The sequence below is a fragment of the Dasypus novemcinctus genome, chromosome 11 (genome assembly GCF_030445035.2).
Source record: "Dasypus novemcinctus isolate mDasNov1 chromosome 11, mDasNov1.1.hap2, whole genome shotgun sequence".
In the NCBI taxonomy this organism is placed as follows: Eukaryota; Metazoa; Chordata; class Mammalia; order Cingulata; family Dasypodidae; genus Dasypus; species Dasypus novemcinctus.
This window is the reverse complement of record NC_080683.1, coordinates 71,158,446-71,179,337: the sequence shown is the minus strand read 5'-3', so window position 1 is coordinate 71,179,337 and position 20,892 is coordinate 71,158,446. Positions and strand designations below refer to the sequence as shown.

The 20,892-nt window shown below is 38.3% G+C and overlaps 1 long non-coding RNA gene across 3 annotated transcripts in view; it reads left to right on the top strand.

Moving 5' to 3' along the window:
• LOC139440000 (uncharacterized) overlaps nt 1-15,826 on the top strand; it is a 43,705-nt gene extending 27,879 nt beyond the window's left edge. For 2 of the 3 annotated variants that reach the window (XR_011650104.1, XR_011650102.1), the window contains exons 2-4: nt 6,154-6,257; nt 14,354-14,490; nt 15,455-15,826. This is a non-coding gene — a long non-coding RNA (uncharacterized lncRNA). The remainder of the gene's footprint in view (nt 1-6,153; nt 6,258-14,353; nt 14,491-15,454) is intronic. The other variant, XR_011650103.1, reaches the window with a different exon arrangement.
• Nucleotides 15,827-20,892: the final 5,066 nt, after the last annotated feature.

The following is a 20,892-nucleotide window of genomic DNA, read 5'->3' as shown; positions in this document are numbered from 1 at the left end:
ATTAGACACCCTGCAAGGTTTTAGTTTATGTTGTAATTCAGTGAGCTGCACAATAAGACTCTGGGTCTGGTTTTCAGAAATCTCAAGACTGTGGCTACCCAAAATAAGATATTCTTTCAGGCCACACATAAAAGATTATATGTCCTTCATGTGGTGCCTAAGTTGCAAATTTGAAGCCTTGAGCTCTTTTCTTTCATAACTCATCCAATGTATTTAGGAACATCCAGCCAACATCATCATATCTTTTAACTCCACAAAAGTCTGTCAAGGTGTCAAAAAACACTCTCATCCTTGCCTCTTACAAGTATTTGAGTAGCCATAGCCAGTGGTGATATTTTGTGTATCTCTATTATCAACACATGCAGTGGAGTATCAGTGTGCTCTTGTTTATTGGAAATAGTTATTAATGCCTTTGAATCTAATCAGATTAGAGAACCAATTCCCCAAATCTCAGAACCAATGCAGAAATTTCACCCTTAAGATTCTGTTTTAGTCAGGGTTCTCTAAGAAAACAGAACCAAGAGGCAGTATCTGTAATTATGAGATTATTTATAAGAGTTGTCACACATGACCATGAAGATGGGCAAGTCTAAATTCCATAAGGGCAGTCTGCGAGCCAGGAACTCCAATGGTTTCTGATTAATTCCCCAGAAGAAGCTGGCTGGCTAAAGTAGAGATGGAAATTCTCTATTCTGACTGCTAAAACCATGACTTCTCCTTATAAAGACTTGAACTGATTGGGTAAGATATCTCTCATTTTATTTCCACATTCTGAAAACACAATACTAAATTTAGTGCCACGTATTAGGGACACAGCTACTCCTCTTTCTAAAGAGCATGTGCCTCCTAGTTATAGCAACACTCTGATATCAAATTCATGGTTTAGTTGTCCTAGGTGAGTCTGATGAATTGGGGGGTAGGTGTTAGCTACCACTTTGCTGAGATTCAGGGCTCAACCAGTGTATGAACAGCTAGAAGATTTAAGTCTGGGACACATATATGATGGATATAGTGCTAATTATAGGTTCAAGTAAAAGGGGCATAAGAACTATGTGTAGGAAAATTATGAATGAGTGCAACTCCAACACATTGGTGGGATAGGTTGTAATATATTCCAAGGTATGGCACACTGACAGGGTGCCAAATTCCTGAGGTTGTCTTCCTGCCTATAGTGACCAGATGTCTTGAGATCCCTCAGGAGCCCCCATGCTTTAGGCTCTCTTTACTGCAGCATCAGTTATATCCTCCTAAGATGTGACTAAATGTAACCTCTGGAATGACCTCCCAATTTACATTGAAATCTCTTAATCATAAAACTCATTTGTATTTTAATATTTCCCTCTTTTTGTCAAGGTCTTTTTCCAAATGCATTGCTAGTTGTCACTTGATAATAATCTCCTGGTGCTAGGGAGGCTCATCCCTGGGAGACACGTTCCATGCTGAGGGGAAGGTAGTGAGTTTATATGCTGAGTTTGGCTTAGAGAGGCCACATCTGTACCACACACTTTTATAAGTTCACACAAAATGCATTATGACCAGTATCCATCTTTGTAAGATCAAGCAGAGCAACCAATGACCTAAAAATGCCCCATGTTCCAAATGTCCATCCCCCAAAACAGAGTATCTATGACTGCAAGCAAGACAGTTCCACCCATCTGCTCCATGGGCTCTAAGCCCCTCTCATCTGGAAGCAGAGTGGGCATCACCATCCCTAAATTCTGAAGATTGAGGAATAAACAACCATAAGGGGGAAATGCAACTATGGACTAAAGTAGATTTATTATTATTCTAGTAATGGAAGAATTCATAACATTGATATAAAAACAGTAGACACCAAACATTCTGAGCAAAGTGAGAGGAAAGAATAGACATAATATGGGGTATTTTGGGGACATTGGAATTGTTCTGCATGACAATGCAATAACAGACATAAACTGCTATACATTTTGTCAGAAATCTATAAAATTGTGGGGTGGAAAGTGTAAACCGAAATGTAAACTATAGACCACTGTTAGTAGTAATGCTTCAATATGTGCTCATCAAGTGTAATGAATGTACCACACTAATGAAATATGTTGTTAATGGGAAAAAGTGTGGGAGGGGGAGATAGTGGAGTATATGGGAATCCCCTATATTTTCAATGTAACATTGATGTAATCTAAAACTTCTTTAATAATAATAAAAGAAAAAAGAAAAAAATTATGTTTTACATTCCTCATACTCTTTGTAGTGTTTCTTTAAGCCCAACAGAATGCCAGGATTTTCATCCTCTGTGCTGCCTCTACATTCCAATCTGGAGTTCTTTAGGCAAGTGACCCTTGCATTCCTGAACAGCTTTGCTCCTTGTTTCCACATTTGCATGTAACATCTATTCCAACATCTATTTCTAAATAGAGTTCTGAACTGAGCTTGTATGTTGGACTGTCACCTGAGCTGGCATCCTTAGGGGCTCAATGAAGAACAATATGCCTTCTGCTATGTACCGTGTCTCCTGCAAACCTTGCCTTTCCTTGGATTTTTTTCCTTTTTTTTAAAAAAAATTCTTAACAAAAAAGCAAACACTTTCCATGAATTTTGAATTCCTTTGTTTTGATAAGCTTCCTTATTTTGATGGAGCACTAATATCACTTCCTGCAATTCCTTTTTCTCTGGAGTAATATGCCTTTTCCTCAGTTGTAGCTGAGAAACAGGATAATGGAGAAAGCAGTGCTAAGTCATCCTGTATACCAAAGTTTCTGCAGAAGCTGAGTGAAGCTTGCTAGCTTTGGAAGTGCATTGCATGCCCACCAGACCTGCAGCTGTTCTTGCAGTCTCTATTTTGACCAATACCACATAAACGGATCAAAGTCTTCTCTTAATGCATGGGCCTGATTCTTTCTTCACAAAGGGCTTAGCTTCTGAGAAAAATCAACTCTACTGCAGGTTGGTGTTACTGAGTGATACAGACTCCCAAACCTCTGATACATACCTGTTTGCCTGTCATGTTAAACCATGTAAAATTGTCACTTTTGAAGTTCAAAATGGTCAGTTTTAATTTTATATGGTTCGACATAATATTTGAGCTGTTTGTAAAGACAAATTTGTGTTTTATGTGGGAGCTGTGAGAACTTTTGCATTCTAGTAAAACACTATGAATATTAAGTGGCCCCCATATCCTCTGGAACACACCTTAGTGCCAGCTTCATTTTTAGGCAGAGGACAATTTGCCTACAAATATGACTTGACAGGAGATAGTGTTCTACTATTTCAGAAATATTTTTATAGTACCCTACCCTGATAACAAAAGGAAAGATTGGTAGATATAGTTAAGTATTTTAAACCTCAGGTGGTCAAATGCAGCACAATCAAAACAGGTACATTTGAAAAAGATATTTACAAGTTGTTAATATTATTACTATATAAAAAGAACTCAGATCAATAAGAAAAATGCCAATAAGTGACTAATTAATGGTTGATAGGCATTTAAAAATATATTTAACATCTTTAATAATAAAGGAAATGTAAAACAAAACAATTTGTTTTTTGGCCTTGCTGTATTAGTCAGCCAAAGGGGTGCTGATGCAAAGTGCTGCAAGTCTGTTGGCTTTTATTTATTTGGGGTAAAAACTTACAGTTACAAGGCTTAAAGAATCCAACTCAAGGATGCTTTCTCACCAAAGTCAGCTGCCACATGTTGAAGCAAGACGGTGGGTGATCTCTGCCTGGTCTCTCCTTCCTCCTTCCTCTCAAGGCTCCTTGGGCCCAACTTCTTCTGATCTCAGCTGTAGGCTGGCATAGGGCTTGTCTCGTCGGGCTTCCGATATCAGCCTGGCATAGGAATCGTTTCTTTTCAGGCTTCCTCAGCTGCTCAGCTGCAAACTATCAGGCGAATGGCTCATCTTTCCCCTGGGCTCCAGGATTAAAACTGACAAAGTTCTCTCTCTCTTCCTCTTGTATCTTCTTGAGTGAGTGCCTGTTTATATCAGTCCACCAAGGGGGCTGGGACTTAACCTGAGTGACGCTTACTGATGTGGTCAAATTAAAGGCCCTAAATTGATTTAATCAAATAAATTTGAAACCTTTGAATTTAATACAATCAAAGGGTATGACACCCAAAGGAACAGATCAGTTTACAAACATAATCCTTCTCTTCTTTGGGATTCATAAAGTCTCAAACAGCTACACTTGCCTCATTTTCAGTTTTCTTTCTTCTCTGCTTTATTGAGACATAATTGACATACAATAAACTCCACATGTTTGAAATATACAATTTGGTGAGTTTTGACATATTTATAAACCTCGGAAACAAAGTCGTAATCAAGAAAATGAACATATCCACCATCTCCAAAAGTTTCTTTAGCCCCTTGGTAATCCCTCCCTAGATTTAAAAAAAAAACCAATGTGGCAAAAATTAAAAATATTGATAAAACCAGTGTCAGTGATAGTGTAAGAAAACAGGCCATTTCATATATATTATTAATGGCTTGTAAAATGATACAACCATTTTGGAGAAAAATCTGAAATTATATGTCCCTTTTGATCCAGGAATTACACTGTAGGAATTTATGATGTAAAGTGCATAGAAGTATAATAAAAATATTTGAAGTATTTTTTATAATAATAAAACAGAAATATGGAAACAAATTAAACACCAAAATGGATTGGTTAAATAAACTAGGAAAATAAATACATTGAAAAACTATGTTTTAAAAAGATAGGTTCTGTGTATAGTCAAAGTATTTTAATAACATAAGCAAGTTGAAGGGTATTGTTTAAAAATAATCTAGTGTTCATAAAAAGTCTGTATAAATAGTGAATATTGGGAAGTGGACTTGGCCCAGTCGTTAGGGCATCCGTCTACCACATGGGAGGTCCGCGGTTCAAACCCCAGGCCTCCTTCACTTGTGTGGAGCTGGCCCACATGCAGTGCTGATGTGTGCAAGGAGTGCCCTGCCACACAGGGGTGTCCCCGTGTAGGGGAGCCCCATGTGCAAGGAGTGCGCCCCATAAGGAGAGCCGCCCAGCGTGAAAGAAAGTGCAGCCTGCCCAAGCATGGTGCCGCACACACGGAGAGCTGACACAACAAGATGAAGCAACAAAAAGAAACATAGATTCCCGTGCCGCTGACAACAACAGAAGCGGACAAAGAAGAAGATGCAACAGATAGACACAGAGAACAGACAACTGGAGCGAGGGGTAAGGGGAGAGAAATAAAATAAATAAATCTTAAAAAAAAATAGTGACTATATGCAAGAAAATATTAGCAGTGACTATGCCTAAGTGGAGACATTAAAGACTGATTTGATCTTTATTCTTTATACATTTCTATGCTGTCTGAAAAAATTTTAAATTACTTATTTTTTTATAATCTGAAAAGAGATACAGAGGTAAATCTATTTTTATTTTGAAGGAGATAAAAATATAAATAGCCAGTCTAGGCTATTATAACCTATGAACTCTTATTTTAGCATGTTTGCTTGGACATACATTTCCTTTGGTTTAATTGCTTAATGGTCCATGGGTGGATAGTACAGTGCTTGTGGATTATTTTGTTCCTCAAGACACATAGATCTAACTCCACAGTTACCAAAAAACAGTGATAGCAAGCAGCCCATTCAGACTAGGCAATTACACAATTAAAATGATTAGTTGCAATTATACCTACATTTCCAATTTAAGGATTAATTTCCCTCTGATGTGTTAGTGTAAGCACATACTAATATTTAACTTTAAGAAGCTCAACTAAGGAACCTCCTAATTATCATTATCCGCTACTTACCATGTATTTATAGTGTCCTGGAATCTAAGTATACTTACTTTACCTAGCTTCCAGTCAATAAATTAAGTACATTTGAGTTGAATTTATCCTTTTTCTAAATGGCCAAAATAAAAATAAAATAAAATAAATAAAATCCTTCTGCTTGAAATATCTATTTTAATCAGAGATGTGCTGCAACAAACCAATTACATCCCCAAGGTTAGATATTGGCAAAATAGTTACTAAAGAAGTTTGTGTGATTCAAATGCAGTGATCTATTCATAGTTTCTCTCAATTCTAAATTTAAAAAGGTAAAATAGTCCCTTGATTTTTAATAAGAATTTCTCAGTAGAAAAATGTACCCACACCTGTGATTTTTCTGAGATTGCCATTAGGTTATCCCTTTTTCTCCTTAGGTGAGGTGGACAGCAGAAGATATCCTACATGAACAGGCTGAAATCTACCTGGTGTGTGGTGTGATGCAAAGATGAGAAGTTGTAGAGTGGACCAATCAATAATGGTATGGCAGTATAAATAAGGAGGACATCCTAAGCAGGCAGTAACCTCAAGTAGGAGCTGCTGATTATTAAAGTTTGTGTTTATAACATTTTTTTTAAACATAAACAAGCACTTTCCCTGGATTTTGAATTCCATTGCTTGGAATAAGCTGTGTTACTTTGATAGTAACACTAATATCGGAGCCATTATATAATTGCATTATGGCATGACTTTGGGAAGCATAATTATTGCAGTTATCAAATTATTCCTTTCTATGACTTGTTCATTAATGAGGTTGTGAGCTGTATGAAGGGAAGGACTGGCCATTTTTGATCCTGTTATGCCTCGCACCTAGTAGAGGTTCCATGTATTCTAAGCAAAATGAAATTTGGTTGGGTAAAGCATGAAGGAATATGGAAAAAAAGCATAATCAGTAACTTGGGTCTTACTTTATGCAAAGTAATTCCTTGAACTTTCCTGAAGGTTTAGTCAGTCAAGTTGGGAGGTCAGAAAACAAATAAAGGAAACTTCATTTATCTGACATCATTAAGGAAATGAGATATTGTGAAATAAGAGCATTTTGCAGGTAATGAAAGCTTTCCTCTTTGGAGCTTAACTACTGTTGATGGAAATCTTTCTAAGATGTAGTGCACATGTACACACTTCTTTGCTTTAGTAAAAATATATTTAGAGAATTGAAGTTTTGTTGACTTTAAGTCATCATGTTAAATCCATTATAGTATTGTACCTTTAGGATATTGTACCTATAGGTAATAATTCCTACTCTTCTTTTGGGTCTCATTTTAGACTTCTATGCCTCTGGAAACTTTCATTAATGCACCAAATTCATGCCCTCCTATGCTTCTCTTTTCTTACCTTATTATTCTTGATTATAATCATCTACTTACTTCTGTGGTTTTCCTACTATGTTGTACTTTCCATAAGAGTAGGGGTTTTCTCTTTTTTGTTTACATTGTGTTGACACCACCTGGAACAGGATTGGTATGTAATAAGCAGTAAGTAAATATAGAAGGTCTAAATTTTATTCTACCAGATTTAGCATATGAAATGTCACATTTCACAGTTTTAAAAAATAAGATAACTCTGCTTCTGCGTTACCTTCTCCTCACTGCTGGATCATAAGAAACCCACTCAGTCTTGGTCGAAAAGTTTCCTCCCTTTATCTAGGGTCATGCAATGACAAAGGGAATCTTAAATTATATACAAATCATTTTGGGAAAGGGCTCAAACCTCTCCAGTCTTCACTGGTCACTATTGCTATGCACATTTTCCAAGCTCAGAAAATCCATCAAAGGCAAGAGAATCCACAGATTCCTCACCAAGTTTGGGCATGGAGTTAGTTGTGAAACCTCATACCAGTCTGCATCTTACAGATTTCTTCTAGTTCTTTCACTTTCTTAGTACACTCTGGACTCTGTTTCCAACAACATCCTTTCCCAGTCTTTGAGTAAATCGAGTATATTATGTCCCTTCCTATTGGCAATTACCAACTGCTGAATTTGCCATGCAGCATAAAAACCCCAAGACAAATACACATTAGCCTTTAATGGGGAGTGATGAAGACATGTGACTATGAGAACAAATCTCAGATCTATATGTCAGTAAATGATTCTTTCCCACAATCATTTAATAAGATTGAAAGAATATCTCAAATCCCATTGTGATTACAGGTTTCTAGGTGATTTTCTACTTCATTTCAAAGTTATTTATTTATTTTTTAAAAGATTTATTTATTTATTTAATTTCCCTCCCTCCCCTGGTTGTCTGTTCTTGGTGTCTATTTGCTGCGTCTTGTTTCTTTTTTTCCCGCTTCTGTTGTCGTCAGCGGCTCGGGGAGTGTGGGCGGCACCATTCCTGGGCAGGCTGTACTTTCTTTTCACGCTGGGCGGCTTTCCTCACGGGCGGGCGCACTCCTTGCGCGTGGGGCTCCCCCACGCGGGGGACACCCTTGCGTGGCACGGCACTCCTTGAGCGCATCAGCACTGCGCATGGCCAGCTCCACGGGTCAAGGAGGCCCGGGGCTTGAACCGCGGACCTCCCATATGGTAGACGGATGCCCTAACCACTGGGCCAAAGTCCGTTTCCCGAAAGTTATTTCTGTATCTGAATTCCGTTAGGTAGTTTCCATCTTTTATTTTATTTTTTTAAAGATTTATTTATTTCTCCCTCCTCCCTCCATTGTCTGCTCTCTGTGTCCACTCACTGTGTGTTCTTCTGTGTCTGCTTATATTCTCATTAGGTGGCTCCAGGAGCTGATTCTGGGATGTTCCAGAATGGGAGAGAGGCGATCATTCTCTTGCACCATCTCAGCTCCCTGGTCTGCTAAGTCTCTTATTGTTTCTCCTCTGTGTCTCTTTTTGGTGCATCGTCTTGCTGTGTCAGCTCTCTGCCTTGGCCGGTACTCCCACATGGGGCGGCCCTCTGCGTTTGCCAGCCTTGCCACACTGGCCAGCTTGTCTTCACCAAGAGCCCCAGGGTATTGGCCTCTGGACCTCCAGCATGGTAGATGGAAGCCCAGTTGCTTGAGCCACATCTGCTTCCCTCTTATTCTTATCTATTCTTTTCTTAAGACAATGGTGGGACCAAAATATGTGAGGGAAAACCAGCTACCTATGTTTGCTCAACCAGAGACTTTATTTCAATAAAATATTCCAAGTATTCTAAAGCTGATGTCATTCTTGTTTGTTCCCTCAGAACATGGATTAAATTCCCCTGTGAAGGATTGTTGTAGATCCCACACATTTGCTATTGTTTATACTTTGAAGAAATCTCAAACCTTCTCTGGGTATAGGCATTATAAACCTGATAAGAGATAAAACATTCTTCAAGGTATTATGCTGAAGCAGCTCATTCATTTTTTTTTCATTCTAAAATTTCTTATTTAATACCTTCCTTATACCAAGCACTTAGATTAGAAAGCAAAATACATGTCCACAGAGTGCTTGTATTTCAGTAAGGAGACAGTCCATATATATAGGCATACCTTGTTTTATTGCACTTCTCTTTATTGCACTCACAGATACTATATTTTTACAAATGGAAGGGCAGTGGCTACCCTAGTTTTAGCACCAATAGTCTATTGGTGCCATGTTCCAACAGCATGCCTCATTTCCTGCCTCTGTGCACATTTTAATTAAAATATATACATTCTGTTTTTTAGATATAATGCTATTGCACACTTAATAGACAACAGTATAGTGTAAACATAATTTTATTGCACTGGGAAACCAACAAATTTGTGTGATTCACTTTATTGAGATATTCACTTTATTGTGGTGGTCTGGAACTGCACCCATGATATTTCTGAGGTATGCCTATAAATACATGAATAATATAATGTCAGGTAGTGGTAAATGTTATGAAGAAAAATTAAGCATGTTAAGAAAAGAAAAAGTGCTGGGGAGGTGATCTTCCAGATAGGTCTATCAGGAAGATCTCTCCAAAGAGTGATGTTTGAGAAGAGACTGAATGAAGTAAAGAAAAGAGCTATGCCAATATCTGGGGAAGAATATTCAAGAAAAAGGAAATAACAAGTACATTAAGTACAGGGTTTGGAATATGCCTAATCTGTTCTAGGAACAGCATCTTCCAGGTACTTTCAGGGAACAAGAAGGATGCCACTGTGGCTACAAAGAATGAGGTTGAAAAATTAAACAGTGAAGACTATTGACCCTTTTAGGATGCGAAGAGGATTTTAGCTTTGTTTCATATACGATGAGAAGCTACTGGAGTACACTGGAGCTTATGTTGAGAATTATCTCAAACATAGCCTAGTAACCTATGTATGGTGTGTCCCGAGTAAATATTTTGGTTTTATTTTTGTGATTGCTGACTATATTCTACCTTGTACACACCCTCACTGTTAATACCTACACTTCTTAGACTTTTGGATTGCCTGGTTTCTAATAGGTTACTTGTTTTTATTCTGTGAAGTAGGCCACTGATAATAATCAACCCAAGACCACGTGGTATATTGAAAATTCTTATTTTATATAATTGGTGCCATCATTTTAAAAAATCAGTAGTTTTATTTACTCCAAAGAGGTTGTAAATGTATTAATTCAAATGCAATTTTGAGAAGTAGGGCAGTGGTAGTAGTAGGAAGTTGTTTTGTTTAATTAGCGAAGTTGTAAGTTTATAGAAAAACCATCTACCTCCTGCCCCTGCTACCCATATACACAATTTTCCCTATTATTAACACATTATATTAGTGCAGTACCTTTCTTACAATTTATGAAAAATATTATTACAATTATATTTGTGTTGCACAGTCCTATGGTTTTTAACAATTTTATTCTAGTAATACATATAAATGACCTAAAATTTCCCCTTTAAAATACATTCAAATATATAATCCAATGCCATTAATTACATTCACAATGTTGTGTTACCATCACATTATTAAAACTTTCCTATCACCCTAACAGAAAACTCTGTACCAATTAAGCATCAACTCTCCATTCCTTACTCCTACCCCAACCCCTGATAATCTATGTTCTAGTTTCTGATTCTATTAATTTGTTTGATCATAAAATATTTGTCCTTTTATGTCTGGCTTGTTTTACTCAGCTTGTCTTCAAGGTTCATCCATGTTGTTGCATGTATCAGAACTTCATTCCTTTTTATAGTTAATATTCCATTGTATGTATACACCACTTTTTGTTTCTCTATTTGTCTATTCTTAGGCACTCGGGTTGCTTCCATCTTTTGGTAATTGTGCCTAATGCCACTATGAACATTGATTGGTGTGCAAATATTTGTTCAAGTTCCTGCTTTTCAGTTCTATTGGGTAAATACCTAGAAGTGGGATTGTTGCGTTATATGTTAACTCTGCACTTAACTTTCTTAGGAACAGTCAAATTGTTTTCTATAGCAGCAGCACCATCTTACCACCAACAATGGGCAGGGTTTCTATTTATCCACATTCCCTCCAACATTTATTTCCTATTTTTTTTTTAATGATAGCCATTTTATTGGTAGTAAAATTTATATCATTGTGGTTTTTTTTTTAAAGATTTATTTATTTATTTCTCTCCCCTCCCCCCCCCCCCCGCCACGGTTGTCTGTTCTCTGTGTCTATTTGCTGCATCTTGTTTCTTTGTCCACTTCTGTTGTCAGCAGCACGGGAATCTGTGTCTCTTTTTGTTGTGTCATCTTGCTGCATCAGCTCTCCGTGTGTGCAGCGCCATTCTTAGGTAGGCTGCACTTTCTTTCGTGCTGGGCGGCTCTCCTTACGGGGCGCACTCCTTGCGTGTGGGGCTCCCCTACGTGTGGGACACCCCTGCATGGCAGGGCACTTCTTGCGCGCATCAGCACTATGCATGGGCCAGCTCCACATGGGTCAAGGAGGCCTGGGGTTTGAACTGTGGATCTCCCATGTGGTAGACAGATGTCCTAACCACTGGGTCAAATCTGTTTCCCATCATTGTGGTTTTGATTTGCATTTCCCTAATGACTAATGATGTTCAGTATCTTTTTAAGTATTTATTAGCCATTTGTGTGTCTTCTCTGGAGAAATGTCTATTCAAGTTTTTTTTACCCATTTATACATTTTATTTATCTGTGAATCTCTTAATCTCTTACTCATTTTTGTAAGGCATTCTCACTGGATATACAATTCTTGCTTGGCAATTGTTTTCTTTTAGCAACCTAAATCTTTCATCCCAGTGCATTCTTGCCACCATGATTTCTGATGAGAAATCAGTACTTAATCTTATTGGGGTTTCCTTCTTCATAACACATTGCTTTTCTCTTCAGTTGCCATATACTCTCCTTGTCCTTGGCATTTGACAGTTTGACTCTTATGTGTCTGGGTATGGTTTTCTTTGAATTTATTCTGTTTGGGGTTTGTTTGAATTCTTGAATGTGCATAGTCCTGTCTCTTGTTAAATTTGGGAACTTTCTGCCAATATTTATTTAAATATTTCTTCTGCTCCCTCCTTTCTTTTTTCTCCTTCTGGGACTCCCATAATGCATGTGTCATTGTATCCTGCAGGTCTCAGGCTCTGCTTACTTTTTTAATTCTTTTTTCTTTCTGTTCCTCAGCCTGAAATACTTCAATTGCCTTGTGTTTGAGTTCACTCATTCTTTCTTCTGCCAGCTCCAATCTGCTGTTAAAATTCTTCAGGGAATTTTTCATTTCAGTTATTGTGGTCTTCAAATCCAGTATTTGTTTGGTTCTTTTTAAAAATTTCTATGTCTTCATTGAGAGTCTCATATTGTACATTCATCATTTTCCTTATATCCTTTTATTGTTTTTTTTTAATTTTAAAATTTAAAAATTTTTTCCTCTTTTTTTCTTTCTCTGTGTTTTCTCTTTTCTCCTTGAGCATATTGAGGATCATTTTTTAAAAATATTTTTCCAATATGTTCAATGTCTGTCTTCTTCTTTGATGGTTTCTTGTTTTTTTTATCTTGTTTCATTGACTGAGCCATCATTTATTTCTTTGTCTTGTAATCTTTTGGTTGCACACTGTACAGTTTAATATTTTAAAGTGTTAACTCTGGGATTTAGACCCCAAACTCTCTGTTCCTTAAATTTGAAATCCAGCTACTGATATGGCAAATTTCCTTGAGTGCCAGGAGCTAACAAGAACAAACAAACCATAGTAAAAATCACCTTTCCCAGTATTTTCAAATTGGTTTTGTGTTGACTGGTGTTGTCCTTCAAAGTTTAGCCCTCCTATCAAGAAGTTTGACCCAAGGCGAAAGTGAAATGCAGGGTCCTCCCAGTCTTTTCTGAGCTTGCTTTCTTGTCCTGGGATTGTGCCTGCTCATTCCCTTAGGAATTCCCTTCTTTACAGGAATTGGAATGCCTCCTCTACTCCATATTAAATGGACTTCCTGTCATGCATCATGCCCCTTCCTGGATGCTCTACTGTATTTCCTAAAGCAGGTATCCTTTATCCAGCCACTTCAACTTAGTAGTTTCTTATACTGCTTTAGCCGGGCAAGTTCTTGGTAGGTGAGCCAAAGAGTTTCCTGGTTCAATCTCTGCTCTGTTACCTCCAGAACAGGGAGAGGGACCTCCAATGTGTATTCAGACTGAATCGAGAGGGTGCTGTTGGGAGATTAGAGGTATGTGTCAGTAAGGGCACCAGAAACTTCTACCATTTTTAAAGTTGTGTTTTCTTGGTTTAGTACTCTCCTAGTTACTGAAAACTTTTACCTGTTTTCTGGAGTTTTGAGAAAGATGGCTCTGTTGTATTTGCTAATTGTTCAAAGACTCTGTGGGGGAACAACACTTGGGAATATCCTATATCACCATCTTGGTTGACTTGGCTCTCTGGTAGGAGTGGGCATTTAAAATGCATCTTTATTTCTTGGAATTTACATGGGCTGCCTGGTTAGAAATAGATCCTGGCTTGCTGACTTACAGGGAAGAGGTGCATTCCAGAACAGCAGTGCCTTTTGAAATACAGTCCAAATATTATTTTTAAAACAGGTGATCATTTAAAAATACAATAGGAGTTGATTTAGAATATTTACATTATGTAACTCCCTCCTCCCAAAGCCAGAGACATATTATTTAGAAATTGAGTTTGTTGCAGTAGAAGAGAGGAGTTGTGAGATGGCAATGCTGGGTTAATACTGAGGTTTTTTAATGCACAGTATCTCCCATGAGAAGCTGCTGTTGTTAGAAAATGTGGCAACCCTTTTCTAGAAGCTCTTTTCTCTATTTTCAGAAGACCAACATTGACTAAGCATAGTTCATATGCCTTCTTTGCTTTTTCTAAGCTTTCAAAGATACAGGATAGCTACCAAGTAAAGCAGGACTTGATAAAAACATGTAAGGAACAACTTACCAACTTTTTCCTTTTTTTGTTTGAGAATGAATGTTTTTTAATATGCCTCTGTAGCTTTTGAAGATCAGCAGTGTGGCAGTTTGAAATTATTTTATAAATTCCAAAAAGAAAAGATCATGTGTTTAAACTAGTATATTCCTGTGGGTATGATACCCTTTGATTGCATTAAATTCAATTAAGGACACAGATTAGATTACTTGATAAGATTGATTTAGGGTTTTTGATTGGATTATATCAATAGGGAGTGACTCAGGTTGAGTCTACCCCCTCTTTCTGGGTCTGATATAAACAGTGACACAGGGAGAAACAAGCATAAACACAAAGGAAGCGGAATCCTTCAGGATGAGAGAAAGCCCTCCAGTTTTGCCCACAGCTGAGCTTCAAGAAGAGAAGCCTTCAAGAGGATCAGGAGCTGTGGTTCAAGGAGAGGTAAGCCATACGCCTGATAGCTTATAGCTGAATTTGGGAAGAAAGCAGAGCACCTGAGACTGATAAGAGGAGGTCCAGAAAGAGAAAAAGCCATATCTCTGGTTGCTCATACCTGAGCTCCAGGAGCTGGGCTTCAAGAGCCAGTGAACCTGTAGGGGAAGGCTGAGAGCCTGGCAGAGATCAGCAGCTGTCTTGCCTTGCCACATGCCCAGACAACAGGATCAACACTAACTGATTTTGATGAGAAAGCACCTCTGATGGTGCCTCGGTTTGGAGTTTTCATGATCTTGGAACTGTAAGCTTTTACCCCAAATAAATCACCTTTATAAAAACCAACCCATTTCTGGTGCTTTGCATTGGCAAACTAATACAAGCAGAAACTAAGTCTCATTCATTCACAGGACAGAGTGAGATTGTGTGGAAGTCTGGTAGCCTCTATTCCTTTATCTGGTATTTTGATTCTTCGTTATAATCAGCTTTGAATGGATACTGAAAGAATAGGTTAAGGTTTCAATCATAGGACTCTCTTTTGAATGACAGAAAGGTAATCACACCCTCCTTCCACAGAGTTTCTTATTTCAGGACCTGTGAACTAGGACATTTTATGTATAGGTGAGCTCTAAGACACCACTGTAACTATTGCAGCCAAACACTCTAAGCTTTCCAGTGAAAAATATTCTCTGGAACAGCAAGTAACCACTAAGGAAACGGTTGATTCTGATATTAAACAAAATGAACTGCATTCCTGCTGTAAGGCTCAGAATATGATGAAGTGATGGCCAATAGAATTCTAATTATCTCTCTATATTTCTTCCATATTTCTTACTCAGAGAAAGGCATCACTGCACATTTTAGAAAACAAATGTGTGTGTGAATGTGTAGAAGGCAAAAATAAAAATGAGGTCCGGTCCACTAAATGAGTACTAAAGGGGATATCTATTTGTGATTTCTATCTGTTTTTCAGGGCTTTTAATAAGACAGTGGCGGAAACGGACTTTGGCCCAGTGGTTAGGGCGTCCGTCTACCATATGGGAGGTCCGCGGTTCAAGCCCCGGGCCTCCTTGACCCGTGTGGGGCTGGCCCATGTGCAGTGCTGATGCGCGCAAGGAGTGCCGTGCCACACAGTGGTGTCCCCCGCATGGGGGAGCCCCACACGCAAGGAGTGCACCCATAAGGAGAGCCGCCCAGCGCGAAGGAGGGAGCAGCCTGCTGAGGAATGGCGCCGCCCACACTTCCCCGCTGAAGACAACAAAGTGGACAAAGAAACAAGACGCAGCAAAAAGACACAGAAAACAGACAACCAGGGGAGGGGAGGGGAATTAAATAAATAAAAAAATAAAATCTTTAAAAAAAAAAAATAAGACAGTGGCTCTGCCATTTTAAACTAATTTTCATTGTTTCAGATAATGATTTTACAAATTTATTTTACAGCTTCCTTACCTGCCTCTCTGCCCCCTCCCCATTGTTTTCATTAATATTGTAACTAAACGCGGACCCCCTTGGGGATTTCTGACATGGATTATTATAGTACTCAAAACACCCTTATGTAATAAAAGGGTTCTCGTAGTTGTTTTCAGAGAAGTTTTACAGAAACAGCTCTTTATGACTTTGTTCACAGAATCTAGCAGAGAAGCTCATTTTTTGGCCTGCTGGTATCATGCATTTGTAATGGGAAGCATGAGATACTCATTTCTTGGCCTGCTGCTATCATGCATTTATAATGGGAAGCATGAGACACAATCAAGTAACCATGAGCACAGGTTCCTGTATACCACTTAAACTTATTCATGCCTTTTCACAATTCTTTCCAGGTGCTTTTGTTTTCTGAATGGTAGTTTTGGTTAGACAGTGAAGAAAGAAGTAAAAGAAATTTTGAAATGTTTGCTAGATTTATTTAAATCATCTTACTGATTAGTGCCTGAGGCTATCATTCAGACACCTAAGCCCTTTTATTTCTGAATAAATATAAAATATCCCATCAAGACTCAAACTACTAAAGCTGAATGAGTAAAATATTTTGCAACGGTGTAGGAGGAAAGTAATTAAATAATGATGATGATAATTGTTGTAAACGGTGTTTTTTTCCCAGGCAAGTCATCAAAATTGTATTATTATACATAACACTGAGCCTTTCTTTCTGGCCCAAATTTCTTTATTATATTAAACTCAGTTTTTGAAACCTATTGATTATACCATTGTGATGATTTGAAGCTATGTGGACACCACAAAATCTTTTTCTTAAAGTGAACCCATTCTTCTGCATGTAAACCTATTGTCAGTAGGGTCTTTTGATTAGGTTACATTAGTTAAGGTATGGCCCCAGGAGGGGGTGTCTTATTTTTCTTACTGGAGTACTTTTTTAAATGAAGGAATATGGACAAGCACAAAAAGAGAGAAAGCCGTGGAAGCCAGAAGATAAAAGCAATGAAACCTGGAAGAGTAGGGAAATACCAGCCAATGCCACCATGTGCTTTGCCATGGGAGAGAGTCCAGGATCACCTGCAGCCATCTTCTGAGAGAAAGCATCACTTGATAAGGCCTTGATTTGGACATTTTCAAGGCCTCAGAATTGTATGCTTGTAAGCTAGTAAATCTGCATTGTAAAAGCCAACCCATTTCATGCTATCTTTATTTTGATACCCTAGCAGACTGAAACCCCATTCTGCTAAGATATATTTTTTTCCACCTTTTTCATTTTTAGAATTATTCCACAAAATTTTCTAATTGACTTTTCTTCTGCCTTTTCTTTCCTCCCTGTCCCCGCGACTTGTTTTTTTAAAAGTTTTTTTAAAAAAAATTATTTCTCTCCCCTTCCTCCCTCCAGTTGTCTGCTCTCTGTGTCCATTTGTGGTGTGTTCTTCTGTGTCCGCTTGTATTCTAATCAGCGGCTCCGGGATTCTGTGTCTCTTTTTGTTGCATCCTTTTGCTGAGTCAGCTCTCTGTGTGTGCGTCGCCACTCCTGGGCAGACTGTACTTTTTTTGTGTGGGGCAGCTCTTCTTACAGGGCACACTCTTTGTGCGTGGGGCTCCCCTATATGGGGGACACCCCTGTGGGGCACATCATTCCTTGTATGCATTAGCACTGCACATGGGCCAGCTCACCCCATGGGTCAGGAGACCCTGGGTTTGAACCCTGGACCTCCCATGTGATAGACAGATGCTCTATCAGTTGAGCCAAATCTACTCCCCCCACAGCTTATTTTTAAGGAACAGTCTCACTCTCAAATTTCTTTCTAATTAAAAATAAGATATTACTTTTTTGAGTATTCAACATTCCAAAAATTTAGCCCTTCTTGATAAACTAACTCATTATCAATTTTCCTTCTCCCATCTCTCCATGTTTTTTAATGTAAATGACACCTTTTCTATTAATTCAATTCCCTTTCTCATCATTAAAACACATTTAAAAAGTGCAGAATAAATGAACCAAAAGTGATAAAAAAATTTTTTTCATTGCAATTTCTGCTTCATCTCATTCATTTAAGTTTAGGTCCTAAAAGGAAGAGTTTGACTTATGAAAGTTAACTGATGTACGTAACAGGAGGAATTCAAAACACTTGATTCTCAAATAGTCATTTGAGGGACCATTAGCCATCCTGAGAAGTCCTCCCAAGGATCTACTTTCCTTATCTTTCCAATTAGTGGTCATAATATGCCTTTTTAACTTCTAACATAAATCAAGCAATTTCTTATGACAGTCTCACCAAAAGCTATACCATTCTCTCTCCCTGTTTCAGTTTGCTAAAAGCTGCTGGGAACAATATACCAGAAATGGGTTGGCTTTTATAATGGGAATTTATTAGGTTAAAAGCCTACAGTTGTGAGACTATGAAAATGTCCAAATCAAGGCATCATTAGAGATGTTGACTCACCAAAGACCAGCTGCTAGTGATCTTGGATTCCTTCCACATGGCAAGGCACAAGGAGGCATTTGCTTCTCTGGGTCTTTGCCTTCTCCTCCACACTTACCTTGTCCCTGAGCTCAGCTGTGGATGATCAGGCATATGGCTGGTCTCTTCCCTCTCTGGGACCTCTTTCCAAGCCTTTGTGCATGGCTTCTGTCTAGCCTTCTGTCTCCAGAACCTCTCTCTCAACCTGTCGGGGTTTCTTTGTCTCTGCCACCTCTTTCTCTGTGTTTCAGTCCTCCATTTGTAAAGAACTTCAGCAAGAGGACTTAAGGCTCACTGAAGTAATCCAATCAAAGCCTCCCAACTGAATCTGATCCAATTGAAGGGTCCCATCCATACCCATAGAAATAGATTAGCTCCAAGAACATGATCTTTCCTGGGACCCATAAAAAGCTTCAAACTATCACATTCTCTAATCTCAAAGAGGGTTTCTATTTCTTTAGTTTGTTGTTTTTGATGCTTATGAGATGGAATCATGGAATAGGTGTATTAGATGAGGTTTGAAATGAAAAGACATCTGAACCTAAGAAGACATCAGTAGAAGCTGATTGGGTAGCCTCCATTACAGGGTCTCCCTCACAAGTATTTCTTTGGTGGATTTATGAGAAAGTGATCCTGAACCTTAAATAATTAGATATCTGATTTGACAGTATCTCTAAACTGGTTCAAGGAATGGAAGAAATTATATCACTGATGTGGAGACAGTGGCCACTAGAGGTGCTGAAGGCATGGAGAGGGAAAAAGAGGTTTAATATGGGGCATTTTCAGGACTTGAAATTGTCCTGAATGACATTGCCATGACAGATACAGGCCATTATATATCTTGCCATAACCTATAGAATGGAGTGGCAGAGAGCGTAAACTACAGTGTAAAGTATAATTTACGCTTAGTGGCAATGTTCCAAATGTGTTCATCAATTGCAATGACTGTACCACACTAATGAAAGAATTTGTTAACAGGAAGTGTGGGGAGTGGGGTATATGGGAATTCCTTACATTTTTTTTTGTGTTACATTTTGTATAATCTAAGTATCTTTTAAAAAAATAAAAAATATATTAAAAAATAATCTGGTTCAATTTTTCAGGCAGGAATGAGTAGTAAACAAGTTCAGCAGAATGATGGATAAACAAGAATTCCCATTTATCGATTTGCATAGCAAATTATAATGGTCATCTACCTTAGAATGGTTCTGTCACCATAGCTGGCACATTCTCCCAGTTGGGTGCTTAATGGTTGATAGTGGAACCAGAATGATAGCCAAGCCTCTGGCAGGTACATCAAGGAGCAGGTACTGTGTGTTCAGCAGGAATGTGGTCAGCAGGAGAGGGCTGCTTTGAATTTTATGTTCCTAAGCTCATGATTAAGAAGACAAACTTCTTAAGAAATGGTCCATGAGTGGCAATTTTTTGGAGATCGGGTATGTACTGAAAACAACTTTATTTTACTCTCTTGATTGATACCTTTATTTCATACAACCATCTAGGTTGGAAATTACTTTCCATCAAAATTTTGTTTCTTGCTCCTAGTGTTGCTGTTGAGAAATTCCTGATATTTTGAATATGGCAAAATATATCAGTTGATTCCTATATTTTGTATATGATCACTTATTTCCTTCTACTCTGGAAGCTTTTAGAATCTTCACTCAGCATTCTGAAATTTTATATTGGTATTCTTTGGTGTGAATTAATCTCCACACCTTAACTGGTCCTTCCAATCTGACAAGTTCTGTCCTTTAATTATGGAATATTAAATGATTTCTTACTTTCCATTTTCTCTTGTTCATTCTCTGTGGTAAGACTAGTGCTTCAGTTTTCTGATAATTTTCTTTCTTTCTTTTCTTTTTTTCAAAGATTTATTTATTTATTTATTTATCTCCCCTTCCTCCCCACCCCAGTTGTCTGTTTTCTGTATCTATTCGCTGCGTGTTCTTCTTTGTCTGCTTCTGTTGTTGTCAGCGGCATGGGAATCTATGTTTCTTTTTGTTGCATCAACTTGTTGTGTCAGCTCTCCGTGTGTGTGGCACCATTCCTAGGCAGAATGCACTTTCTTTCACGCTGGCGGCTCTCCTTATGGGGCGCACTCCTTGTGCGTAGGCTCCCCTATGCGGGGACACTCCTGCGTGGCATGGCACCCCTTGCGCACATCAGCACTGCGCAGGGGCCAGCTCCACATGGGTCAAGGAGACCTGGGGTTTGAACCGTGGACCTCCCATATGGTAGATGGATGCCCTAACTACTGAGCCAAGTCCGCTTCCCATCATTTTCTTTCTTATTTTCTATTCTTTTTATCTTTTTCCTCTACTCTCTGAGTTACTTCCATAAATTATCTTCTAACCTTTAAAAATTTTTTACTTTTAATTTCTGTTAGCATATTTTAAGATTCCATGGTCTTTTTGTCTTTGATTTTTTAAAAAAATGTCTTTTAGTTCTTATTTCTTGATTTCAGCATCTTACCTCTCTGAGGATATTCATGATGGTTGTCTAAATTGTTTCC